Source organism: Diabrotica undecimpunctata, chromosome 3 (assembly GCF_040954645.1).
Source record: "Diabrotica undecimpunctata isolate CICGRU chromosome 3, icDiaUnde3, whole genome shotgun sequence".
Classification (NCBI taxonomy): Eukaryota; Metazoa; Arthropoda; class Insecta; order Coleoptera; family Chrysomelidae; genus Diabrotica; species Diabrotica undecimpunctata.
Genome location: NC_092805.1, coordinates 154,326,517 through 154,346,706, shown reverse-complemented (window position 1 = coordinate 154,346,706; position 20,190 = coordinate 154,326,517). Strand labels below are relative to the sequence as shown.

The following is a 20,190-nucleotide window of genomic DNA, read 5'->3' as shown; positions in this document are numbered from 1 at the left end:
ATGCATGGGTGGGGATACTTACAACACTTATATATTCTTGAAGAATCTAGACTTATAGGTAAACTTCTTCTTTATATATCATGTCCTTTCAAAAAAAAGGTTGGTTACCATCAAAGCTATTTTGCACTTTTCTACTGCCTCCCTAAATAGCAGACTTGTATCAATACCATATCAAGCTTTTCTTTTGGACGACGTTTGCCTGTTATTATTGCGTTAGTATTGCGTATAAGCAAGGTGACCCTTTGTGAACAGTATCTTTCAAATTCGTGCAGGAAGCAATTATGTGCTTATATAAATACATATGAAAGGAATCATATATGACAACAAAACCCAGGTTTTGACGATTGCCGATAATAATTTAGTACTAAGAGGTAGAACAAAAACGGAATTACTAAGATTATTCAAATTATTTTAGGAAAATGAAAAAGAAGATTTTTTCTTTAGGAAAAGAAGATTAACGAGAACTGAGAAAAGACGACTGTTATACAAAATGAATATCTAGAGTTACAACTGATAAATAAAGTGGAAGAAAATCAAGAAATCGAAAAGCTGATCGCAAAAGAAAGAAGAACGGTTGGAGCGCTGCACAAATTATTGGAAAAAAATCTCGAGGGCGGCAAAATTGAGAATATGTCGAACAGTGATCTAACAAACAGTCTTTTATGACAGCCAAATCTGGGTTATGAACAAAAGTCAGGCAAATATGCTTGGTATCTGATATTGATAGAGAATTGTTTTCAGGAGAATTTTCGAAGATGTAAAAGATGGACAAAAGGATTTTACAGTGGCAAATTTTGAAGTGGTAAAGCTCGGAGGCATTTTCAACGTCTTCCGAATAAGAATCTTAACAGTAGTGTGTGGTGTCATATTTATAGCCATTTTTTTAAGTTTTAAGTTAAATTTGTATCTAATTATATGTTATCCTATCAATATTTTTGTTTAATATTTTACTGACCAGCTTGGATATACGAATTATACTTCCCAAATAAGATCCAAAATACAAAACAATCAATCAACTTATAAAAAGCTTTTTTTAATTATGTTTTCTATTTAATTAATCTCATAATCAAGTACTCACATCCTGTATAAAGCAATATGAGTTTTGTTTGATAATTATCTAGAACAAGCCTATTTTAATCTAAGCTTTCTTAGAAATTAGATATATTTGAATAAAACAAATTGTTGTTTTGGTAATTTATCTATTATTTCTCTAATGCGTGTAAATGAATGTAAAGAATTAGTTAAAGTTGGTGTAATATTAACCGTGTACACAAAATACAGTCTTAATTAAAAATAATGCGCTCATAAAAATATCTAAGTTAAACATTTTTAAAATTTTACCTTTACTAAAGTAAAAAGTGTAGTGTAAAAGTTGAATTCCTCGGGTCGTATGTGACTATTATCGCAGAACTATAATCGTTCAATGCTAATCGATAATCGTAGCTATTTGTATATCATTAATCGTATGCCTAGAAAAGTCTGCGTGTGATTAGTATAATACTGCCGATTACCTAAAATTAATCTGAGAACTTAGTCTTATACGAAATTTATAATACAATTTTATTATATCTAATACAATATAAATTTATAAAATAGACTTTATCTAATAGTATTATTATTAAAATATGCCTAGTAATTTGCAAATGGGCTCTGTGGTTCCCACGGTTTATGTGATTTTTTATCCAGTATCGCAAAGATTTAGATTTAGATCATGTTTATGTGCAATTACTCTTCTTTCCGATTAAAGTTAATGTAGATGTTAATCCTAGGAAGTTGGTAGTTGTCTAAACCAATAAATAGAGTCCAGGAGATACAAGAAAGCTAAAACCATCACCACCATTTAACCTTTAATAAGTTTTATAAGGTAAGCAGTCTACAAGAAAGTTAAACACTTACAGACTATACACAACGATTTTAATTTAATTTGACAGCAGTACAGATAATGACAGCAATACAGAAATCGCTTATATAATAATGAATTTAGCAAATATCCTCAGTCAATCAATCCGAGAGTCTCATAAGTAATAACGCAGAAAAAGAATTCTTAAATCTGAAGACCAGACGAAATTCTTATTAAATTTGTATCGATGGCACCACCGCCAGCGCTTGTCGTTGGCTTGCCATCTATCTGTAAACACGTACCCCATCTGACAGCTACCACTACCATTGATTCGCGTTGGAGATGGAATACTGACAACTGTATAGAACGACGTTCGCCGCAACATAAAATCGAGTTCGAACCGGAGAAATCATCTGGTAAGATCTCCAACCGGCCTTTGATTATTGATCAAAAGCCTACCGTCCCAGGAGTTCAAGCTGCAGTACTGATTTGGTAAGAGCTCCTAATGCGGGTCTTGGAGTATTGATCTAAGACCAAATCGGCCTACCTCTCGGCGACCAAGTATTAATTGGGCGCTTTCATTAATTAATAAAAGTTTTACTTTGCTTTAAAATACTATTACTAAATTAGAATTATCAAAATTGTCCTTGGTAGAAAACATAACCTTAATAAAAGAAATTAGATCAGCTTGTCAAAATGTTAGATATGACACTGGAAAAGATATGTTTTAAAAATTTGTAACAATAATTCAAAAAAACAATGTTTTTAAGAAATTTACTGAGGTAGCTGACACTCTTGTTAGTAAATTTTTCGAAGCACCAACAAATTTAGTAAAATCACCAAACATTTTTGTAAATTTAAAATATGCTCTCGTTACATCCGTTGGTGAAAGAAGTTTCAAAGAAGAAGGGGCGCATGTTGGAATAATCATTGCCAATGGAAATGCTATTTTACCTGTTTATATCTTCTCACGAGTGCGATTTAAACAGTCCTTCCTGACTGGAGCTCTAGAAGGCATCATTGGTATTGCTTCTCCAACTGGTTGGATGACCAACGAAATATTCCTCGAAGTTGTAAAGCATATTAAAAAAATGCATGGTTCTAAGGAAAACCCTGCGTTAATACTTTTGTATAACCATAAGACACATGCAATGTTAGATTTTATATTGTATTGTAGGGAAAATGGTTAGTACTCTTAACGTTTCCACATACAACACATCGTTGGCAGCCTCTCGGTATGTGTGTATTTGGCCCTTTTAAGGGTAGTTGTCGTGCAGCATTTAACTTATGGATGTCTACACATCCGAGAAAAGCTATAACAATTTATGACATTGCACATCTAACAGCTCCAGCCATTGATGAAGCATTTAATAGGAAAAACATTATTTCTGCGTTTTTAAACACCGGTCTATCTCTTTAATAAAAATATTTTTTCCTCAGAAGATTTCGTAGGAGCTGAAGTTACGGAATTCAGTGATGTATCGAAGCGAGATACCACAACTGAAATGATGAACTAATGAATCATCATCGACAAATATTCAACCACAAGTCAACAATAATTGTCAACCTGTTTTAACTACCGAAAAACAAAGTTCCAAAATTTAAATAAATTTCTGATGTAAAACTTACTCCGAAACAAATTCGTCCATATCTAAAGGCCGTGAGAATAAGTCCTAAGAAAAAAAGAAAGAAAAAAAATTCAACCATTCTGGCCGTTGCACCAGAAAAAAAATAGATTAGAAAATGAAATAAGAGAAAAGGGGGAAAACAGGCTCAGAAAAGAAAGGCAAGCAATATAGAAAAGAAAAAATGCTAATCCCATATTCGCAAAGTTTTTGATGAGAAGACATTAGAAAGCGAAATTAATAATTATTGCGAAGAATCAGATGATAGTCTTATGGAAGTTGAGACTGAAGATGGTAAAGATTTTGGATTGGATCTTTCGAATATTCAGAAAGAGGATTTTGTTCTCCTTAAATTTGCTTCAAAAATAAACACTCAAATTCTTTGTTGGTCAGATCGAAAAGGAACTAGAACAGTCAGAATTTTTAGTAAATTTTTTAAAAATGACGCCGCGACAAGATTTTGTATTTCCAGATCAGAAGGATGAGAGTCATATTTCTGCAAACGATATTATGAGAAAATTGCCAGCTCCTGAAAAAAAAAATTGGGACGGCAAGATCCTACTCCTTTTTTAGGTTTTCCGTTAATTTTCATGGGTATAATATGGGATAATTCAATGTATTATATTAAATAAATATTAAAAATTGCACTTATAAAAAAATGTTATTATGTCTTATGATGATTATTAAGTATTTTACATTTTTTTAAATTTGTACCATAAACCATTTAATGTTGTCTAACAGAGACCAGTTTACCATTCATTGTCCTTAGTTTATGTTTCAAGGATTAATAAAAAACATCTGTTGAAGAAGTGTGCAATATGGAGTAATGTTTTTATTGTGATAATTTTAGAGTAAATAAAAAACTTTCCAACAGCTAGACAGTTAATACCTCTTAACAACCCCAGGTTTATAGCCACATTTACCAAAATCTGGCAAAAGTAAATATTGCTAATGTAAGTAATATTAAAAGAGATAATCTAGAGTAACAAAACAATAAAGCTTATTGCTAATGATGGTTCGTTACCTACTACAGAATAACACGCGCGCAATTTGAGGTGACATAGCATTTAATGAAAGAACATTTAAAAACAATCAGTTCTCGGAGGTTCTATTGTAATCTTTACGTGAGTATTTTTCATTATTATCGTTTTTCTATTATGTGCGTATTTATACTGCAGAGTTAGAAACATTCCATTAGACGTGAATTAAATTATCGGGGTTTTTTTTTTGAATTGGCACAATCAATTATAAAAACAACAACAGATATTATCTTAATAATATTCTTACAAAACAATGATACTAGAAAAATTATGTATAAAGAAAGACTTCATAAAATGTAACAGAATGTGTAAATAGGAAATCTCCCACTTTGCCGTGGGCTCACCGATTTTTGGCAACTGGCCCACCTCAAGAACTAATTTTAAAATAATTTTTTTGCTATAAATAAAAAACATAAAAATTAACCAAAACTGATATAAACTTGAACTGTTAGTTGAACGTTAAATTCAGAATCTTGTTAATGATAAAGGCATCTCTTGCGATCATTTTTAAGACAATATCCAAGCAAAAACCATGTTCATATCTATACCATAAGTTCTATAACACTCTTAGATTTGAATAGATTGATAGATTGGAAATGTTTAAAATTAAGGAGTTCTATCACTAACATCAAAAACAAAAAGAATATTATATATAAAAAAAATACAGAAAAAAATACAGGTCCATATCATGAAAATTAAAATTATCAAATAAATTTTAAGAGACAATTTTTTGCACAACATTCTCCATAAACACCACTTCATTTCGGAGATCCTATAAACCTAGTAATATAGAACCAGAAAGACTTAGGCTGGACCAGTATATAATAAACCTAATTTTTCATCATATCTGAAATTTGGCTATATTGTGGGTGAACTGTTCTTTGTCTTATTCTTATTAGAAATATGTGCCCATTTCCATCCAGTTTCTTATGTTATTTATTCATGAGGACTTTCTATAATCTTCATGCAATTGCTTTAATGCTGTCTGTCTATCATAGTTTATGAAATATTTGGAATAGGGATTTTAAATATAGATTACTAGTTTGAAATTGAGAAAAGCACATCCTTGTCAGATACCACAGTCTTACTCATTTTATCTGTGCATTAGTGATCTCTTCTTCTTCTTCTTCTTTTGGCATCATAACCCTGGATGGGTCTTTGCCTGTCTGGCTATGTCCTTCCATTCAGATCTCTCTTGTGCCCTTCTTCTCCATTGTCTTATGTTCATTGTTTTCAGGTCGTCTTCCACGTCATCCAACCATCTCGTTCTGGGCCTTCCTTTTTTTCGCCTTTCTATGGGATTCCATTGTAATATTTTCTTTGTTGTTTTTGCATCGTTTTGTTGCTGCACATGTCCCAGCCATGACAGTCTTTGACTTTTCACAAATCTTACAATGTTATTACCTTCATTTAACTCATTAACCTCGTCGTTTCTCCTGATTCTCCATGTGCCATCTTCCTCTTGTACTGGGCCATATACTTTCCTCGGTATTTTTCTCTCGAATGTCCTGAGTTGGGCTTCATCTTTTTTCGTCATTACGCAAGTTTCACATCCATAGGTTACTACGGGTCTAATCAGTGTTCTGTAGATAGTCATTTTGGTTCTTTTGTCTAATAATTTCGATGTCATCAATCTTTTATTAGCATAGTATGTACGATTCCCGCTGGAAATACGTGCATTAATTTCGCTACTTACGGAGTTCTTCTGATTGATTTCTGTGCCGAGAGATGTAAAGGCATCCACTCGTTCGATAGTATAGTTGTCTATTGTGATATTATTTTCATTGTCAGTTATTCTTTTGACTGTCATATACTTCGTTTTTGCTTCGTTTATTTTGAGACCTCTTTTTCTTGCTTCAGGATCAATTTGTTTGAACACTTTCATTAGTCGTGGCTTATTCCTACTAATGATGGCTACATCGTCTGCTTATGCAATAATTTGTACTGATTTGGTGTTTATATGGCCGGTTATATTGGTTTTTCTGATGACTGCCTCAAGAACTAGGTTGAATAGCATGGTTGATAGGGCATCTCCCTGTCTTACTCCCATGTTGATGTTAAACAGGGGAGTCAGTTCTCCATCTACTCTGACTGCGGCTTTTGAACCCTGCAACGTCATTTTTATGAGGCTGATGTATTTCTTAGGTATACCTAGACTAGAAAGGTGTTCCAGCATTCTGTCTCTTTTCACACTATCAAAAGCTTGTTTAAAGTCTATATACATATTATATAGGTCTATGTCGTATTCATAAGCTTTTTCTTGTATCGTTCTTAGTATGAATATGTTATCTGTAGTGCACTACTTGCACTAAAGCTACTTGATTCCAATATAAGTTATTTATGATTTGTACCTCTATCTTGTGAGCTCATATTTATATCTGGGATCATTGATCACAAACACATACAAATTTCACCAACTCTAAAAATGAGGTTGATTAACTGGTTAATATTCCCAATACTGATATACGGATGTAAATCTTGGACCCTGCGATAAATGGAAGAAAAAGGTAGATATCACTGAGATGTTCTGTTGGACAAGAATTTTACGAATTCCGTGGACCAACAACAGGGCAACTATTACAATTTTAAATGAGCTTAAATCGTAGCAAACGGCTATCCAGCTAATTATATCTTCGATAATTAAAACACTTTGGACATGTTATGAGAGCAGACACTTAAATCATGGAAATACTTATTATCTAAAGAAAGATAGAAGGTCGAAGATCACGAATAAGATCCCCAACAAGATGGATCAATCAAATTACAGGATTATGCAAAAAGACCTATGCATGAGGTAAAAGAAGTGACCAAAGACAGTGATATTTGGAGGAGGACAATACACGACTTCACGATGACCACTTCACTCCCTCCGGGGGTCAGGATTGAAGAGAAACCTCTGTCTTATCTAGTCCTTTGTTCTTTATTGTTTCTTGGTTTGTTCTGTTTTATAAGAGGAAAGGCTTCCTAATGGTAGATAAAACTATTCCATTATATAGTTATTTTCGTTGGTTTTTGCATTTCTGACCGATTGGATTTCGAATTCGTTCATTTGTTTAATTTAATAAGCATTTTATAAAATGAGTTAGCTAACCATCTGTTTTGCATTTGATTGATGTTTTGTGTAATTAAAAGTTATTATAGAGTTTGCGAAGACTTTCTGCTTATGGTGTAATACGGTATAATCCTTTACGGTGTAAAGAAGAAAATATTTTACAAGAAAGCATCCGACCTATGTCGGATGGAAGAGTGGTATCTGTTCTTCCATACCTTCTATTGTCACCTTGGGGGAACAATTAAGGGTCTAACCACCTTCTGTTATCTTCGGGTGCTCTGTAGAGGGCTTCGAATATACTGTCGAGAGCTCCTCTACTTAAGTCCATTTTCGGGTTATGGACTTGGAAAATACTTATCTTCGGTGTCTTGCCTTGAAAAAGGCAAGATATTTCTTACATGACAATTTCTTCGTCGAAATAAAACACCAAGTTAAGTTGAAACAATTCTCAGCCACAGAGTATGGAAAATAAATGCAGGAAGCAGAGCCCCGAGAGCACTAAGCTCTCGGAGAGCCCCTGAGGGACTGACTTGGCTGACCTGAAAATCGCCAATATTTACATGCGCTGTTCGAGCGATAAATAGGAATTTCCGGGTCAAGAGCCAATGGGAAAATTCGAGGCGGGGCGATGCGCATCGAAATGCGTACTAGTCCACCGACTATGGCATTCGATGACACTATTCCCTTATTCTACTCTTTTATTATAACACTATAATTCTTTTTCGCTACTTGCTTTCTTTCTGTCATTGATTACCTATTTTTATCCCTCTTTGAATATTACCAAGTTCAAATTTTTCAAGCTGCATGGTGTTTAAACAAACATCTCCTGTGATCATCTTACTTATGATTACCTGGCACTCTCTTCTTTCTCCTATTCAACCCGGGACAGTTTCAAATATCTTAGCACTAAAAGTATTTTACAGCATATAATCAGTTATGTAGTATTTTGCGTAACAATAAATTTAAACACTGTTTTATTCTAATTTATAAACAAAATTAATTAATCTATAAACATAATTTATTTACACTAATTTATAAACAAAATTAATAATTCACTGCAATATTAATATCAAAGTTAATTTATTTATAAAAAATAAGTTTTCTTTAATAAATTAATTAATAAATTAAACGTATTTCGCCGAATACAATTCTTAAAATAGAATAAAAATGAATACTGTTTCTTTTATTAACATATCAATTACTTTTTACATTAAAATTTTCTTTGTTAACTCTATCTGGGGTTTTGGGAAATTGGTAGACATATTATATAAATTTACAATTACCAATGAATCATAGCGAGGTTTTACGCAGATACCTACAACAAAGTTAAAAACCCAATAAATATATTAAGGTATTCACGTCAGCGTCGTACAATGTGGGATGGGAAGGGGGGTGGCATTCGTGTACGGTTTTTAATTTATTATTATAGTTTTCATACTTAACCACAAATTAGACTAGAAATATTTTATTTATTGTTTTAACGTCCAGTTCGAATATCGTTATAACAATACATTTATATTCGCGTTATAATTATTACACAATTTTAAATACTTCTGAAAATTTAATCAGGTAGAATTAATAAATTATCTAATCATAATAGAAGATATTAGCCCATGACAGTCGTTCATGTTAACAGCCTGCAGGAACTACAGTAACTTGTAGACGACATTGTAGAATATAGCGAGTGATATGGCCTATAGTAAAATACCTAAATTATAGGCACATTTTAGTTTCTAAGAGACCATAATTTAATTTTTGACGATAACACCGTTGCCAGATAATGTATCCACTTTTATATTAATAATTCATATTATACAGTCAAATAGTCATAGAATAACGAACGTGTTATAGTAACTCGTACAACATGACAACACTGACCAGTAGAAAAGAACAGTAGATAATCTAAGCCGCAAGTTAGAGAGAGAGATATCACTCAGTCTGGAGATTCACTACACATACAGTAGCGTATCGTTTACGTTATTCAGTAAATATTAAAAATTTATATATACTAAAGAAGTATGTTTACCAAATTTATGTTTTTTATGTATTTGAAACATAACTACGTAAAGCTTAATTAGCGTTTAAAAATTAGTTACGTATGTAGGATTTATAGAAGGCGTAAGTATTTTAATTTGACATGTATGTAAGCACAGTTAACTTACCTATTATTTGAGTCAATATCGAAAAAGTAGTTCGACATCCACAAAAGATCAAAATATTAATTATCGTCTAAACAAAACTCGTCAGAGGATGAAAAACTATTGGAATCATTATTAGTTGCATTGATAATGAAATTGAGTGACTTTTTATTTGAGCCCATATAAGTTTGATAGGGTTTAGATCACCACGACAAGAAGGGAGGCATAGAATTATTATGTTCTCTTCACGAGCCATTTCACCGACATCGTATTTATTGTATTCGAGCATGTGTCTCTTTGCAAAATTTAATAATTCTACATTTAACATATTGTCATCGAATAATATATTTCTTTAAGTAAGCCGGTTCGTGATATTCATGATGTCAGCTTTTTGCCACGCAGTTTTTGGTGACGGTTCCAATGATCGATTATAGTAAGATTATAGTAAGTTTTTAAAGCCGATGATATCCCTTCACTATCATCTAATGATAGTGTCCTAAGAAATAAATTGTATGAAGCCATGGATGAATTCCACATCCCCGATAAACTGATAGGATTGGTTAAGGCTACAATGCGTAAAGTTGTTTGCAAAGTCCAAATACAGGGCGGACAATCACAGGCATTTGAAACGCATGTTGGGCTGCGACAGGGAGATACGCTGGCGTGTCTCCTTTTCAACATATCTTTGGAAAAGGCGGTCAGGGATGCCCAAATAGACAGCAGAGGAAACATTATTATTAAATCATCCCAAATTTTGGCATATACAGATGATGTTGATCTAGTTGCCCGCACAACACGCAAGCTAGAAGAAATGTATACCACCTTGTCACACACCTCAAAAAATATGGGCCTGCAAGTAAATGAAAATAAAACTAAGATAATGGCATCATCACCCAACAATAGAGCCAGAAACATCGGCCACCAATTCACGGTTGATAATTCTACCTTTGAAGTGGTGGACAAATTCACATACTTAGGCTCCCTGATCACCAAGGAGAACGTCATGACGGAAGAAATCAAGCGAAGAATAATCGTAGCAAACAAATGCTATTTTGGACTGAGTAGACATATGAGAAGCAGAAACTTAAGCCAAAAAACAAAAATAACCATATACAAAACCCTTATACAACCAGTGTTGACATATGGGTCGGAGGCATGGACCATTTCCAAGGCAGATGAAAATCTCCTGCTTATATTTGAACGAAGGATCCTGAGAAGAATATTTGGTGGCATCTGTGAAAATGGTGTTTGGAGAAGGAGGTACAACTACGAGATATATCACAGATATAAACATATATTTGGTGGTAAAGACGTAGTATCCTTTATAAAAATAGGAAGACTAAGATGGGCAGGACATCTGGCAAGATTACAGCAGAACAACCCTCCTAGAAGAATCCTTATGTCACAACCTGTGGGAAGTAGAAAAAGGTTTAGACCAAAACTCAGGATGGGGATGGTAGACAAATAGGCGCAGCAAACTGGCAACAGTTAGCAATGGATAGAACTGACTGGCGTAATAGACTTGGGAAGGTCGAGGCTCTTTTATAGGGCTGTAGCACCAATGATAATGATAATGATATCCCTTCACTAAAGGCTTGTCGACGGTTTCTAACTTTATAGTCTTGCCAAACTTTTAAAATTGAGTATGGCCTTTTATTAGCCAAGTTTTGTGCAAAAAGTAGATTTTTCTTCCTTCACGACGATAGTCTTGGATTTTTTTTAGGTAATGTCTTCGCCACAAAAAAATATCTTCTCTTTCTATAAGAATACTGTTTCTAGTTCTTTTCATATATTTAATGTACATTTACCTTAATGTTCGCAATTATAAACGTCGTGATATTTTTGGTATCAAGTCTTCGGAATCTATTTCGGTTGCGACTTTCTTTAAGGTTGGAATTTTATTTCGGAAAAAGAAAGTCGAATAGTCTTAATAACTTCTTCAAGCTAAATACGTTCTCTTTTTTTTGTTCCAATTTCAATAGACGTATCCGACTTACCTTCATGTTGTTTTAATTGTTTCAGAATTCTGTGAACACTGGTCGTAGTCACAGGGTCCACAATATACGTTATATGTAATAGCTTTTCACTTTCCGAAAAATTTTGCCAATTACGTTTCATTTGACTATTTCGCCTTAAATATTTTTCTAACCTCTATAAAAACGTATTAACCACTTCAGGTTAACTATAGTACTGACGTATTGCAGTAATAGCAAGAATACAGGCGTTATCAATCAATCAGTTGTTGAAAACAATATAGTGTGACTTCTTAAACAATTAAAAAGAGTAAAATTTGGAAGCAAACTACAACATCAATTGCTTTGTGTTTATATGTAAAGTGTGAGTGTTGATAAAATCAATGATTTATTAAATGAGAGAAGTTTTTAAATGTTTAAATTTTCTGTGTTGACTGAAATATGGAACCGCCTGTCAGTTATTACTGTATTCCTGATTTTTATCTAGTGCAAATTATTGTTGCCCAGGTATTGGGGTGAAATCTGGGTAAAAAAAACTTTTTCTTGTAATAATAATAAACCTTGACAAATACTTTACTAATAAGCATTTTAAAATAAATGGTATTTCAGCTAATGCATATTTAAATAAAAAGTCAGTACAAAGATTTTTTTACAAAAAAAAAAACAACTTATTACAGTTTTATACACGCAGCAATTTAAACGCCTTACAATGAAAGTATTGCCGAAAAGTATGGACATACTATATTGAGACTTCCCCCCTGTTTTTGTATTTTCAATAATGTAGAGTTAATTTGGGGACAATTAAAACCAAGAATAAGATATGCAAAAACATTTTTAATTTGATAAGAAAGTATTGTGCACAGATTCTAAATATGCCGGTTGGAGATGGCTTCTATGCGTTGTATTATAGTTGGTGTATGAGGGAAAAAGTTTTTGAAATAATGAAATAACAAATTTTATATTATTATTTGTTATTTCATTATTTTGAAAACTTTCTCTCATACATTGTAACGCTTGCCGTGCTACAATTACTACAAGGCCAGAATCGCTCGTTGTCGAAGAGAATAGGGCGGGGTTATAGAAACTATATCGTATTTTAAATTCAAGCACAATTAGATAATATGAAATTATTATTTAATATTGGACGCCACCCCTGGTTTATCCTCGAAGGGGAAGAGCAAAAAAAAATTAAGATTTATTGAAAGTTTACAAGAAAACTATTCTTTATTATTTCTTAGCAATGAACAAAAAGAAAACATTAAAAGTTACGTCATCCCAAAGGGATTCCAAAATATTATTTTATGTTAACATTATCATAAACAAAAAATCTTTGTATCGTATTAAATTAAGAATTGGTTATAAAGAAAATGAATGTATATATATATATATATATTAACCCCAAATTTCGAAATTTGTTTACATTGAAAATAATATAGTTATTTATCAACTAGGAACAATAAAGAAAATAAACCTTTAAATTAAATTAGAACACTTCACTATATTTTCATTTTTTTTTTGAGTTCATAATCATTTCTGTTGTCTTGAAAGTAGGTATAATAAAAATTGGTACAACCTTAATCTGCTCTGTTTCTCTTCTTATTTAATCAGTCACCAAATTGATTCAGCTACGTACTATATCAAATCACCACCATCCTAGATAAGAGGGGTTAGGGATTCCATAAAAAGATACTGCTACTGGGCCATGATCTGGAATAACTCCATAGCAATACTATCTTGCGACAAGTATTAGAAATATAATATCAGCATTATAGCCTCTCCAATAAGGGTCTCTGAATTGAGACCCACTTTGGAAACACGTCTTAACGGTTGGACGGTCTTAACAGAAAAGAGCGAAACGCTATCATGGCGCCTGAATCTGGAAATTGGGCGTGAGTGACAAGTTGAAACATATGCTCATCTACCGGATATATTTGGGAATTACAGAAGAATCCTTGAGTCGGCTACAGGTAGGTACTTGACAGATAGATGGGGTTAGAAGTTTTATTTAAAAAAAATTATTGAAATTTATAATGATTTTCTTTTATCTTTTGAAACGGTTACACAGCCCTCCCCACGATTTCAACTGGGTACCAGCGTGGAATCGGACTAGGCATGGTGGCACACCATACTAACCTTTTCAAAAGTGGAAATAGATATACGGAGAGGTAAGACAAACAGAATGGACAAATGTAGCTACAATCTGGACTCACAGAATCCTTCTTTCATAACTCACGTGGGAACAACTTAAAGATTTCAGAACAAAGCGAAACAGAACGCATAGAAATGACTCAACTATAAAAATGTAAACAAAAAAAATTGCATGCTCACTCTCAAAATGCATAGGGTATTTCACCTATAACCAATATCATGAACAAAGCGGAATAAAACAAAACATATCTACAAATTATTATTTGAGACCAAATGCTCGCATTCAATCGAAACAATATAATTAAGATATTATTATTTGAAATTTCATAAGTAATATAAAGCAAAACATACTAGTGTTGTCACCAAGATACAAAACAGATAATTTACTGCGTAGTCGTTATGAGACCTAACACAATAAAACACAAAAAAAATAATGTTATCGTTTGTTCGGAAGCGTAGAGTCTTTCATCTATGACTTAATCCACGAATAACATAAGAATAATAATACAATCGTATCATTAACGCCATAAGATACAAAATACAAATGTGTCATCGTTTGTTCGGAAGCATAGAGTCTTTCATCTATGACTTAATCCACGAATAACATAAGGTAATAACGCAGCGCGTCATTATAGACACATTTAGAAATACACAAATAAAAGGAAAGAGTTACTAATAGTTCAAAATTGGGTACATTAAAGTACAAAGACAAGCCTTAATAAGTTTACTGGGAGAGGTAGACATCAGAATTTCCGTAAGACACATCTATATTTAGAAACAAAAAAAGCTGATGTTTAGTTATTAGTATGACAACTAGAATTTGTGATAACTAACGTGTATCATCCGCCTATAATAGGGACAACATTGGTAGGTCAACTTCGGGTAGGGTCAACTTCGGGTAGGGTCTAAATAATTCTAGATTACATAACTAAACAGGTATTGGAGAACTAAAAAAAGTTTCCTGACGCGGGAGGCTGTTATTCTAGATTTATTACTGAAATACAATTATGAATGGCTTATCATTCCGACGAGTCAACTAGCGGGAATCCGCTTACTTCATCCCTAGCCTTCCTCAGTGTCTGGCCATTCAGAATATAGGATGTTAGACAGCAATAATCTTTTCAAACATTATTTTGGGGGGTTTCGAATAGAGAGTCGAAATTCGAAGGTCTTCACACTAAGAGTAAAACTTAGGCAAATGAACAGATACTATAATGAACTATCATTGGTAACTAGACAGAGGAATCTTGATATCTTTGGTATAGATACCAAAAAAATTACTTGGATTTATAAATCCGTAAAATAAGATAAATTGAATTTTGTATCCACTTGGAGACAACTAAAGGTATGTACAATTTATTGTAATATAAACTAACATAAGCATAAAAATATCACATTCTACCAAGGCATTCTAAAAATAAAATGAGATTAAATTTTGCAAACACCCTTAAAATCAATATAGGTTCTTGGTCGCGGTAGCATAAACTTAAGATCTCGATCAATACAAACTAGAGAGAGAATAATACCGAAGTAGAATAAGATAAGATAAAAATAAAATTTATGTCGAAAAGAAATACGACATATATACATATATATAGACATATTGAACACAATAAATGATCAATATTATAATAATAAAAAGTAAAACAGTTCAACGAACTGGGGTGCGAGCCAAACTGAGTTGCTCTGGAGATCGACGTGCGGAGTCTCCTACACTACTTCCAGAGGCTCGTCTCTTTGCGACAACATCTGAGATACACAAAATTATTAATTGGAATAGGGATAGGTCCACTAATCCACTTGACTATAGCAGGATGCTCCCTGACTAATAGTCAACACCACCGACATAAAACAAGGGTTGTCGAGAGAGCTCAAAAAAAAATTGAAACGTGTCAACTTCCTGAAGGGAAAGAAGCACTAAGGGACAGATTTGCCGAAGCAAAGTGGTATTCAATGTACTAAGTACTAGGGTATCAGTGCTGTACTGACCCCACGCCAAAAAAATTTGGAAAGGAAACGAATCCTCTCCAGGATAAAGTTCGCGTTAGCGCAACTCTTCCTGTACACGGGCCACGGAGGGATTGAATAGTCGCTGGAGAAGGTAGCAAAGATTAAGTACGCAAAGGCGTAAAGGGAATCAACTAAAAAATTAAAAATTAAGAATGGACTGAACATTTTAGAAGAAAGGTATTAAAAATTTAAGAAAACCGATTTATTCGTTTTCAGATAAATCTGAATTATCCGTCGAAACACTGACTTAGATAAGTTTTTAGGTCTAAATAAAACAATAAAAAATAAACAAAAATCACGACATATTAACATGCTAAATTAAACTGGATGCTCGATTTGATGAATCGACATCAGGTACAGTTCGTTGGCTATTAGGCACAACGACCAATGGCAGATTTCCATAAACATGGCTCTAGCCTAACCAAAAGTGTGGAACAGACCAGTGTTAAAGTTTCTGGGAGCGAAAAGAGGGATGCTTCCAGCTCAACAAAGGCGGGTGGCCTACTAAGTAGCTTTAGCAAGCTTCGCTATGGTTATCCACTAGGTAGACAACCTAAATAGCATCAAACAATAATAAAGTTGACTATGACAGTCAAGCAATGAATGAATTTCCAACCACTGGTTGAAAATTGAACTAACGCAAAAGAAGAAAGACAGGATGGCCAATAGTTCCATAAGAATATCCTCTGGGATTGATCACAGTGGAAAATTTCCAAGCAAGAAGACTTCCAGAAGGACAAAAGAAGAAAATAAATCCAAACCGTTAATACACAATCTTGGAGAAGAAGAAAGAAAAATGGGTATATGGCATACAAGCCACAATCGCTACACAAACAGTTCAGTCTAAGACTGATGTTTCCAAAAGAAACAAAAAAAAATCATAAGAGTCTTCCACGAAACAAAAACTTACGAAAAGACTTAAAAGGAACGGAAGAATCATTACCGTTTTCCAAAGAAATAGAAAAATATTACAGTCCATCGTTAATAATAAAAAATCATGATGTTGGATGTAACACACCATAACAATAAAAAAGGTTGAACAGTAAAACATTTTTGACACCTAATTGAATCCAATATGGTCGTCATACAAATCACAAAGAAATGTTTACCATTCTTTAGCAGAACTCTAACAGAGTCAAAATAATATAAACTTTTAATTCTAAGTGGGTCATTTAACGGTAGTACCAGAACTATTTCAATTGTTAAACAAACGTGGTCTTAACGTCGACATAAAGATAAAAGGTAAATTCACAATAGGCGGCAGCGGGTTGTTTCACCTCTGTATATACAAAGAGTCACAATAGACAACAGCAAACTACTTCAACCTCACTTGTGCCATATCATGAACACAAGATAATAAATGAAAGCTTTTGAGCCTTAGCCAAAAGTCTCAAAGCAAAAAGATATATGTGGTCTAATAAACTATTAGAAGACCGCAAAAATGTCAACGACAAAAAAAGAAAGCTGCTGCGTATACAACAGTCTGACATCACACAAATAACTCAAGATACAATAATACAGGTTACGTGCCTGTAGGTCCTACAGGACATCTCGAGAAAAAAAAAGGTAAAACCACAAATAACAATAAGTTCCAGTACCAAAAACATACTTCTACTACATCTGACCACACAAAGACATAAAATTAACATAACAGAAGGAGAATAACAATATTTCCGCTCTATATTCTCAACAAAGACGCCTTAGGCAGAGAGAAACGAAGTCATATCATTACTTCCTTATACATGCAAAACAAAAGAACCATGGACTGTAAAATATAGAAAGCATTTTCCTTTTCAGGAAATAAAATTTTCTTTTCAAAGTACGAAAAAGTTAAACTATGAAAAAATAAATTTTTAAAATAAACGAAAACAAATTAAAAAGAAAATTTAACAGATAACAGATATTATATCAAAAACATCCAAAAAAGTATTCTGCAAAAATCCAGATAACACATTTTAAAATTACGTAGGTCGGGACAGCCTGTATATAGGTATAATTCCCAACTGTTTGCCGTAAATAAAAACCATGAATCAAGGTTAAGAAATAAAATTCACTTAATTGATTTTTCAAATAACGAACGCTAAAAGCCATTTCGTTTATTTAAAATAAACACATTGAGGAATATAATTATTATGGTTCTCTCAACAAATAAGACTGAACTGCAAAGAAAGCCATCGTTTAGATACGAATTAATTTATGGACATAAACAAAATTTCTCTAACATGGAATGTTTATTTTAGATAGACGAGTCTGGAAAATAAACACTTAATATCGTTCACGTTAAGAATACCGACAAAAAGAAAATGCATGGCAAGCATTGGCGAATGATTATATCATCCTAAATACGTATCAGGATCTCACAAAACAACAGACGAGAACATTTCTACGTAATTTTACGAAGATTAAAAACGAATACATATAAATACTTTGCAAAAAATTCTAAAATAGTAGCAGTGTTGATTTAATGAAAAATTGGATAAAACAAATACACAATTTAACCAAAAAATTGGTTCAAAACATACAGACTTAATTAACCACATATACAGGGGGGTACAAAACAACTAATAATATTGAAAAAAAACTGAAGATACAGGAATATTCAAAAGCCCCACACGCTGGGCGACATTTTGTAACGAAGGTACAAATGGAGCAAATCTAATACATGCCCCACGTCGGAGGGCGCCATTTTGTAACGCTTGCCGTGCTACAATTACTACAAGGCCAGAATCGCTCGTTGTCGAAGAGAATAGGGCGGGGTTATAGAAACTATATCGTATTTTAAATTCAAGCACAATTAGATAATATGAAATTATTATTTATTATTGGACGCCACCCCTGGTTTATCCTCGAAGGGGAAGAGCAAAAAAAAATTAAGATTTATTGAAAGTTTACAAGAAAACTATTCTTTATTATTTCTTAGCAATGAACAAAAAGAAAACATTAAAAGTTACGTCATCCCAAAGGGATTCCAAAATATTATTTTATGTTAACATTATCATAAACAAAAAATCTTTGTATCGTATTAAATTAAGAATTGGTTATAAAGAAAATGAATGTATATATATATATATTAACCCCAAATTTCGAAATTTGTTTACATTGAAAATAATATAGTTATTTATCAACTAGGAACAATGAAGAAAATAAACCTTTAAATTAAATTAGAACACTTCACTATATTTTCATTTTTTTTTTTTTTGAGTTCATAATCATTTCTGTTGTCTTGAAAGTAGGTATAATAAAAATTGGTACAACCTTAATCTGCTCTGTTTCTCTTCTTATTTAATCAGTCACCAAATTGATTCAGCTACGTACTATATCAAATCACCACCATCCTAGATAAGAGGGGTTAGGGATTCCATAAAAAGATACTGCTACTGGGCCATGATCTGGAATAACTCCATAGCAATACTATCTTGCGACAAGTATTAGAAATATAATATCAGCATTATAGCCTCTCCAATAAGGGTCTCTGAATTGAGACCCACTTTGGAAACACGTCTTAACGGTTGGACGGTCTTAACAGAAAAGAGCGAAACGCTATCATGGCGCCTGAATCTGGAAATTGGGCGTGAGTGACAAGTTGAAACATATGCTCATCTACCGGATATATTTGGGAATTACAGAAGAATCCTTGAGTCGGCTACAGGTAGGTACTTGACAGATAGATGGGGTTAGAAGTTTTATTTAAAAAAAATTATTGAAATTTATAATGATTTTCTTTTATCTTTTGAAACGGTTACAACATTGATTATAATACAGCGCATAGAAGCGATCTCCCACCGGCACATTTAGAATCTGTGCACTGTAATTAAGTTGATGAAGTATCTAATATTATCAAAGAATACCGGAAGAAAAGAATCGCCAAAGTGATTAAAGTTGAAGAATGCTATAAAAAGATTCGGCACTTTCACAATAATATGTGGAAATAAATTTATTATTGAAAGCTTTGAGAAAATTATTTGTATTCACTTGCTTTGTATTTTTACTACTAACTTTGTCACAACTATTTCCTTTTAAAGCATTGACAGATTCAGAAGGGCATAAATAAATTTACCCATAAACTTCCCAGGAATAAGAATCTTAAAGTTGCCAAACAGGTCACATACATAAGGAATTAAATAATATACAAAAAAAAGAAGAACAGAAAGAAAAAAAATCATTCAATTTTTTATACTATAAAAAAAAGTTTTTCATTTAAATCACACCGTTTAGTACCCACTAATTGCACGCCTCTGATTAAGTAATTCACCTTTATATTTTGGTATGTGTTACTCTGCTACGTAAATATGCGTAAGGTGTCTGGTTAAGAATGAATAACACATGTACATTCTGTATGAGGTTGCCGAATATTTTATAATTAC

General features: G+C 32.8%; 1 protein-coding gene across 3 annotated transcripts in view; it reads left to right on the top strand.

The window, feature by feature from the left end:
- The window catches only part of LOC140437618 (solute carrier family 41 member 1-like), a 146,321-nt gene that overhangs the window by 23,107 nt on the left and 103,024 nt on the right, over nucleotides 1–20,190 (top strand). The window contains exon 1 of one of the 3 annotated variants that reach the window (XM_072527233.1): nucleotides 4,528–4,589. The exons of the other annotated variants lie outside the window; for them this stretch is intronic. The gene's annotated coding sequence lies outside the window, so the exon portion shown is untranslated. Of the gene's footprint in view, nucleotides 1–4,527; nucleotides 4,590–20,190 lie in introns of those variants that run through there. 3 annotated transcript variants of the gene reach the window in all.